The sequence below is a fragment of the Daphnia pulicaria genome, chromosome 4 (genome assembly GCF_021234035.1).
Source record: "Daphnia pulicaria isolate SC F1-1A chromosome 4, SC_F0-13Bv2, whole genome shotgun sequence".
In the NCBI taxonomy this organism is placed as follows: Eukaryota; Metazoa; Arthropoda; class Branchiopoda; order Diplostraca; family Daphniidae; genus Daphnia; species Daphnia pulicaria.
Genome location: NC_060916.1, coordinates 4,364,275 through 4,373,363, shown reverse-complemented (window position 1 = coordinate 4,373,363; position 9,089 = coordinate 4,364,275). Strand labels below are relative to the sequence as shown.

General features: G+C 38.7%; 1 pseudogene; it reads right to left on the bottom strand.

Annotated features, from left to right (window-relative positions):
* Window positions 1-6,541: 6,541 nt before the first annotated feature.
* On the bottom strand, window positions 6,542-7,458 carry LOC124336740 (annotated as a pseudogene).
* Window positions 7,459-9,089: the final 1,631 nt, after the last annotated feature.

Sequence of the window (9,089 nt, the reverse complement as noted above, 5' to 3'; positions counted from 1 at the left end):
TGAAAATAACTATTTGGATGAAATAACTATTGAAATCTGGATTCTTATCAGGTCGAGTGTTGAGAAAAATTGTGATCCATACTAGTAGTTGATCGTCTCGGCAATTCTTGGAAGTGGAATTTATCTTTTGTCGTTAACGAATTTAATTGGCAAAAATCCATACAAAATCGGTGTCCTCCTCCTTTATTTTTAGCAAGGTGGATGGGAGCTTTATGTGAGCGTTATCACTTTAGTTTTTTTTCTCTGTGTATCTTCTATTTTAATTGGGTCGGCTTCTTCATTTACTGATATTTTTACACCTTTCAGCGTTACTTTATACTGTCTAATTTTTTTAATTCCTCTTTCAATTGGAATTCTTTTCTTGTTTACAACGTATGAAAGTTTCCTAGCTATACCTTTGAATGTAACGGAATTTGTTGTGATAAAGTCCATTCCTAATAAACATGTTTCTGTTAGATTTGGTATCACGTAAAATTGTTGTTTGATTGTGTTTGTTTTCGAATCTACACTAATCGGTATCTCATATAATCTTGAAATTTTCATTTTCCGTACACAAATACTATGAAGTTTTTCGTCTTGACATTCTACTTCATTTTTAACTATATCTTTTGGTAATGTAGAGGAAAATATTAGGACATTGCACTCACTGATGCGCCAGTGTCTACTAATTATCTATTCCGATTTATACGTGGAATAACTTGTATTTATGAATATTGGGTATTTACATGATACTTTCTTTGCTGTTTTTTTTTTCAAGTTTTCCCTTAGCAGTTGTTCTTGCTCTGAAAGTTTTCTTCACTTCTGCTCCTCTGGAACCCATTGTTCGGGTTTCCATTTCGTCAACGACGGTAACTTCTGCTTCTGCTATGTGGGTTGTTGTGAAATCGTACTATTTTTCTGTATTAGCTGTTCCTATCAGGCCATTTGCCGTCTATTTGGTTTATTGCAAATCTGTAAAGTGGGGCTATTGTCTTTGGTTATATTACTTCGGTTGATGGCTGCGTGGCAGATTGAAGATCACGCATGATTAGAAGTTGTCATCATCTTTTGAATATCTTAATCTTGAGTCCTTTAAGGTTGTTGATCTCTTCGGTATTTTTCTCATTTTCTTTTGATATCACGCACTGTAACAGCAGAAAACCAATTTTTTTTCTTTGATATCTTCTTGATTTCAACAACTTTTTCACATTCTTCTGCGAGATCGAAGGCTTCTGCATAAGTTGAGTTGTCGATGTAGGGTCTATTCTAGACTAGATCTGCTATGGGGGTTTTCAATCCGTTTAGCAAAATGACGATCTTTGCTTCACTTCTGAAGAGAGCTGTCACTTCTTCTGCGTCTTGGCTCATGGCCGGGCCCACGCAGTAAGCTATTTTGTATACGTCGTCGATTCTGATCTCATTACAATCTTTGACTCTTTTTGTTTCTTCTTGCTTTAAAGTTTTTAGATGTTCTTTCTTTCTGGCTTTGGTTGTGTTTTCTGCTAGTCCTTCTAGTATAGTGTTTTTCCAGATCAGGTATGTAGCTTTTTGTGCTGGGGTTAAGGAATCGTTATTGTTTGCTGTTGATTTAATCAGTCTCTCTTGGAACAAGCGGAGTTTTGTTGCTCGTTCCATCCTGCGTTTCTTGTTATGCGTTTTGAGATTTTAAACCATTCTTCGATTGCAAGATTATTTTAGATTTCTCCACTGAATGTTGGAATATCTTTCTTAGCTACCTGGGCGTTAATTGTTCGTAGTCCGTTTACCAGTGTAACTGCTTGTCTGTCTACCGCTGCTTACCATGTACCTACTGTTGCTCTAGTCAAGGCCATTTCTTCCTCCTCTTGGTCGAAAAGATGTCCGAAGATAAAATGTATTATTTGGACGTTCAAAGGGTTCTGTTGTTGAGGCTGAGGTGGATTCACGTTCCATCTTTTCGGTTGGACGCTTATTTTGACGTTGATCGCATCTTGTTGGTGGGGGGGGGGGCACTATTTGATTAGGGGTGGCAAGATTTCCGTCAAACTGGATCTCCGGTTTAATGTTTGGTGGGTGGTCCTACGTTCTGTTATATTGTGCTTCTTCGACGTTTGGGTTGTTCACTTGTTCTTCCGTTTTGTTGTTTTTTTTTCTTCCTAATGGAACAGTGTTACTACAAGCTGTTTGGTATGAATTATATGTTTGTATTTACACTTTGCACACTCTTCTATGAGTTTTTGTGTTTCTAGGAGGGCTGCTGCTCCGTATTCAAATTTCTCAGTTGGTTCAGTAAGAGTGAAATTTGGACCAGCTGCTTGTCTTTTATTTTCTATACCTGTGACGGTTGGGCTTCAAAATCCTGAAATGGTTCAGTTTCTGGTAACTCTTGCGTTGATACTGCGGATGTATTTTTTAGTTTGTTTATGTTAACGATTTTTTTTACTAATTCTGCGTACTTTGCTGTTAGTACGTAATCTTTTAACGTTTTGATCTCTTTCAGGTCTAAGTTTGGGTCGACTGACCATTGCTGTCATTTTTGACATTTTTGAAATGATTTTAGATTTAAGCTTCTCTTAACTACTGATTCTCCTCGGGTCTTAGGTTGACCAACCCTAAGAACTTTCATTCGTTGACGGAAAAAAGCTGGGGTTTTATTCATTACTTACATTTACAGTTCATAGATAGATCGTTCACCGATTGTAAGGCGTTTCTGGGGCTGCAGAAGACTAACTGGATAACACTCAAACTGACTAATGAAGCACTTGGGCCAAACTAAATGTATTTTCGGTATCAGAATAAAAAGTATTACAAGCGTTGCAATCTGGAGAGCAGAGGTGACACAGTAGAGAGTTGAGTACGACACTGGTATTTGGGAGTATTTCTGGGGTTTATATATTCCCGGCCAGCATATAATTCCTAAGAGAAACTGCAAGCCGGACGGAACGACAAGCCGTTTAACTTGGAAGGGAAAACAACGAGGAAGAGAAGTCATGCTGCTCGTAGTCATCGAGCAGCATTTTCAAGTAAAAGGGGTCTCTCTAGCGCGTACGGTGTAACGCAAGCCAGTGTCATGCAAAGGTTGCTCAAAGTAAAACATAAACTAGAAGGGTGATCAGTTGAAAGGTATTATGGGTATAGTTACAACAGTTCCTCTATGCCTAGAGCTAATGGCAGCCGTGGATCTGAAAGAAAATAATGACAAATAATGACAGTCACATTTAATATGGGACTTATCAAATGATTTTATGTAAGCTCATTTACTTGATTTGGCCTTCTCAGATTTTAGCTGAAACGCATCCAGGGCTTGGTATGTACTTTGACAAGCTGGACCAAGGTCCAGAAAGAAATCATCGTGTGCAGAAATAGTAGCCAGTTCTCAGGTTTATTTACAATTTGCCAAGTTGTTGTTGGGATCTGTGATGGTGGTGGATGGCGATGCATTTTCACACAATGGGCAGCTGACTGCCACATCAATAGAGTGTAGCCTAATTGGAAGCCAACAAAACTAGACTTTGTTATTTATCTCGTTTGTTAGCGTTCCTGAGCACACCAAGAGTATCCGATTGGAGACGAAGGGTGGAAGAGCTTGCAGCCACGAGATCAGTTGGGAATTTTTCGTCTCGCATCAACATACCTCAACTCGTGTCTCCTCCATTTCTGTTCGCCTTTTCACGAGATTTTTTTTGGGGCAGTCGCGTGATGTAAATACCTTCACTTATATACTCTTGTCAATTATTAAAGTGTGTGTGTGTGCGTGTGCGTGTATCTCGTGTATGTGTCCCGTAATTTGTAATGCCCGTCGCAGGATATCCTTGCTGGACACTTTCCAACTCTTTCCGTAACTCACGTGGTCCGGTGGTCATTTTTTGTGCACACCCACTGGTTTTTGTGCTGTTGGGGACTAATCATACGGGGAATTTTATTTTAAAAAACTTTGGCGTGTACGTTTGCCTTAATTTTGTAAACCTTTGTGTAAAATTTTTGTGTTGGGTAAAAAGACCCAATTGAGGCCACCATGGCCAACCCAGAAAAAAAAACTAGCCAAAAAAAGGGAGAGTATGTTGCCTATGATTACAAATTTATTTTTCTCTCGGACCAGCAGTGGGGGGAATAAGAATAAAAAAAGTGACCTTATGTTGCTCTTATTTAAGAAAACAAAATGGTGACTAGCTCCTTTTTTTATCTTCCTTTTCTCAAGAAACATTAAAGATTCCTGAATAATTGTTTATACTTGATTCAGGGTACCTTGTTTGAGCATTCATGAATTTTCTGGACTTGATATTCTTCTTATTTTTATGTAATGAAAGTACAAATCAGCTTTCCGCTTTCTTATAGTTTGTACAGCAGCAGGGGCGAGATAGCCTACCGGAGTCATTTTCCTATTGTGTGAAGATTATTACCTCTACTAGAAAACTGGTCGTATTCCTGGTCGTAGTCTTGAACGTCATTTCCTCTGAGTGTAAGAAAAGTTTTTTTTTGTTTTGTTCGTTTGTTTGTAGTTTTTTTTTTTTTTGGGGGGGGGGGGGGGGTTGTTTTCTTCTTAGCAGTATTTTTTCATCGGGCCCTCAAGTCATATCACCAGAGTGTTGAATAACAAATTCCTGACAGGAATGAGATAAAGATATGGCTAATCATCTTAGATTAAAGGATAAACTCGTATTGCAGCAGCATGTCAATCGGATGCAATTCAATTGGAAAACTGGGTTTAAATCTGACATAAAACATCTTAGCATCCAAAAGAATAAACCAACATATAGACGGCCTTTTTGAGTCAGAGGGATATGTTGATTGTTTCTCAACAGAGGATCCCAAGTTTTCGTAATTATAATTCAATGTTACTTTCCTTCCTTTTATATGTAAACTTAAACATGGAATATTTGTAGGTTGGCTGTCAAGGAATCGAAACGTTTTGATTGAAAAAAAATTATAGGACATTTTGTGATCATTTAGAAACGTTGACACCAACAACAACCAACAGAAGTTTGAACCACTTTTAAGTAATGACCTAAACATTTAATACGGACCTTTAGTTTACCGAAAACTAATTTCTTTCTTGGTTTTTGCAGTGTCGAACTTCACGATCAGAAAAGGCCCAAGTACCCACGTTGTGCGCGACCCTCCCGTTGGATTGACGGAATCGATAGCCAACATCCGTGTCCAAGATGCAACTATTCAAGTCGTCCAAGATGAAACTCATCCAGTCGTCGAAGAGGAAACTGTACCAGTCGTCCAAGATGAAACGGTCCCTGTTTTCCAAGATAAAACTGTACCAGTCGTCCAAGAGGAAACTGTTCCAGTTATTCAAGAGGAAACTCATCCAGTCGTCGAAGAGGAAATGGTTCCAGTCGTCCAAAAATGAAACGGTTCCAGTCGTCCAAGATGAAACTGTTCCTATCGTCGAAGAGGAAACTGTACCAGAAGAAAAAGAAAAAAAAAGAGTGGAAAAAAGAAGGGAAAATGCATAACTTGCAATTCCAAAACTCACCACATTCGAGATTGCCCAGACCACGTAAGAAAAAGAAGAATATTTATGTAAATGTCGAAGAGGAAACTGTTCCAGTCGTCCAAGAGGAAACTGTTCCAGTCGTCTAAGAGGAAACTGTTCTAGTTATTCAAGAGGAAACTGTACCAGTCGTCCAAGAGGAAACGGTCCCTGTTTTCCAAGATGAAACTGTACCAGTCGTCCAAGAGGAAACTGTTCCAGTTATTCAAGAGGAAACTCATCCAGTCGTCGAAGAGGAAACGGTTCCGGTCGTCCAAGATGAAACGGTTCCAGTCGTCCAAGATGCAACTGTTCCTGTAGTCGAAGAGGAAACTGTACCAGAAGAAAAAGGGAAAAAAGAATGGAAAAAAAAGAAGGGTAAATGCATAACTTGCAATTCCAAAACTCACCACATTCGAGATTGCCCGGAACCACGTAAGAAAAAGAAGAAAATTGATGTACATGTCTAAGAGGAAACTGTTTCAGTCGTCCAAGAGGAAACTGTTCCAGTCGTCTAAGAGGAAACTGTTCTAGTTATTCAAGAGGAAACTGTACCAGTCGTCCAAGAGGAAACGGTTCCAGTCGTCCAGGATGCAACTGTTCCTGTCGTCGAAGAGGAAACTGTAACAGAAGAAAAAGGAAAAAAAAAGAGTGGAAAAAAGAAGGGTAAATGCATAACTTTCAATTACAAAACTCACCACATTCGAGATTGCTAGGAACCACGTAAGAAAAAGAAGAAAATTGATGTACATGTCGAAGAGGAAACTGTTCCAGTCGTCCAAGAGGAAACTGTTCCAGTTATTCAAGAGGAAACTCATCCAGTTGTCGAAGAGGAAATGGTTCCAGTCGTCCAAGATGAAACGGTTTCAGTCGTCCAAGATGCAACTTTTCCTATCGTCGAAGAGGAACCTGTTCCAGAAAAAAAGAGTGGAAAAAAAGAAGGGTTAATGCATAACTTGCAATTCCAAAACTCACCACATTCGAGATTGCCCGGAACTACGTAAGAAAAAGAAGAATAAGAAGTTCTCGGGTTGATATTTGTTGTTTGACACCAACGATCGTCTCTGAAAAATTCAAATATTTGCGATTAAGTTTTGCCAGTCAGAATGGAAATAAAAGAAAAGTACAATAGTCTGAATCAATTTGAGCTTGGCGACGAGCTGCGCATTCTTCGATTTTCAGTTTGGGCCACCCAAAAGCTACAGCTTTTGACATACCACCCATTTGCTCCACTTCATCCACAATTCGTTTTGCTTTGTAGTAAACCTCGTCAGTTAGGTTTTCCAACAAATAAATGACGGCCAATGGATCGATGATCTATTGAGAGAATTTCCCATAAATATTTAAAGCAATGTTTAACAATAATAGGTCTCACCTTTGGTATTCCTGTTTGTTCTTGCAGAATGATTTGTGTGTTACGAGCGATGCGGGAAGAAAACTTGAAAGGTAAAGTCAAAGCTTCATCAAATGTTTGGTCTTAAAGGAACTGGGTACCACCATAAACGGCAGCTTCAACTGTCGTGCGGATAATGTTATCATACGGATCTTGAGCTGTCAGTGACCAGCAGACGTCTGACGATGAGTCCTCAATGCCAATGATTTTTGGCTCTTTAGACTTCAATTTTCTTGGATCAAATGGGCCCAGAGACGACGGGCTGCCCTTAACTCGGCGATTTCCTGCACGCAGAACAGATAATTAAAAGTTAAAGGGATTATAAATTTTACAAGATTTGTTGTACCATGTAAAAATTCATTCCAATGCCAAAGAAGAAAGAAAGAACTAGTGCAAACATATCGATTGTAAAACCTGATGTTAGGCCTTTTAGACATTATTCAATGCCATGAGCCATGGTGAATCCCAGTTAAAGAGTTGCAGTGGCACCAGCCTCTTGCATTTGATAACTAGATACACTAATTGAGTTGAACGTCCGAGTGAATGTCCTCAACACTGTCAATAGCCACTTCAGCCATTCCTACACCACCATAAACTCGTTGATTTTCATATTCATACCTAACATTTTATGAATATTATGTAAATCTGTGGTTAAAGACTAAAATATGTTTTTACTAACCCACAGTGAGTAGCAAGATCAAAAGCCACACCCAAACCTTGCTTACCAGCTTAAATGTTTTCTTTATAAAACTTGTTGCTTTCCTCGACTGTGCTGAAACCTGCATACTGTCTGATTGTCCATGGCCTTTGGGAGTACATTGTAGGATATAGACCACGAGTATAAGGAAACTTTCCCGGTAACTCATGTTCAAGCCTAATTGTTATAAAAAATTAATGATTTCTCGTGATCAGTGAAGTTTAATAACATTTTATTACTATGTACCCTTCAACATCCTTTTTGTGTAGATTTGTTTCAAAGTGATGTCTTCTGATGTATACCAGAGAAGTTTTTTCTCTCGATTTTTACCTTTCAAATGTTTTTTTGTCAAGGCTGTCCACTCAGGATCAAGAGGCTGTCCATGCAAACATCTAAATTGGCTCACCTAAACAAAATATTTATGCAATAAACTATTTGTGAATGTTGGAAAATATTTTTGTTTTTACAACGCTGACATTAAACAGACTGAGCTGGAATATGTCAAAAGAAATAAAGCCATGGCAGGACAGTTTCAATAGTCAATTTTTTGTTACAATTGCGTCTTATCAAATAAAGAACCTGGTGGAGACGAAAACAAATGGAAGGAAATTGTGCAGCAAAATGTAAACACTGCAAAACACTGGTCGCCTTGGAAATTTCAAAACCGTCTTCTAGTGGAGTTCAGTTGCTTAGTTGTAGGAGCTGAAGATGAGAGTGGAAATGACGAATCCCTGACTCGCATCATCGTCGAGACGGCCCTATACACAAGTTTGAAGAAGATTTCGTCCAAGGACAGGTCGAGCTGTCTCTGTCCGGTCGCTACTACGTCTTTTTCGACACCATTTATTCGCGTTGCAATGCCAACAAAATGACCAATCCATCTGAGTCTGACAGCTCCCAGCTTCCCCATTTCATGTATGGCAACTTCCCTGTCCTTATTATTTTTTTAAAATCTCAAAAGAGTGCTCTGATCCTCTCTAATTTATAATGTTATAATAGTGGTCGCTCCTTGTAAAGGCGCTAATCAAGCTACTTCTCAAAATGAACACGTATTTAAAAGAAATGGGCGAAGCAGAGAGAAAATGCTGAAATACCGATTGTTTAAAAAGGGAGAAAACAAACACGAAATTTCACAATTGGTTATACATCACTGTACAAAACCCCCTTTAGTACAGTGATGTATAACCAATTGTGAAATTTCGTATTTGTTTTCTTTGGAAAAAAGTGAATGGTCAAATTATATAGTAATGACTTAATTTCTGAATTTTTTCATTTAAAATTGTCTTATTATTTTCTTATCTTTTAAAAGAAGACGCTGAACTTGTCTTCCCAACTGACTTTCTTGACCCGTCTCGATAATGAGGCGTCACTCGGCCGAACAATTATTGGAAGGTTTTGGACAACTTGAGGCCTAGTAGAATCCTTAAGCAAATTCTGCCGGGAAGAACGGTTGGCAAAATGGTGTTGTTATGGTCCACTTATAGAGGAAACCTTGCATCCAGCTGGAGGAACATCCAGCTTCATTACGCGATAGCTGTTGAGTGCAGGTGTTATAAATG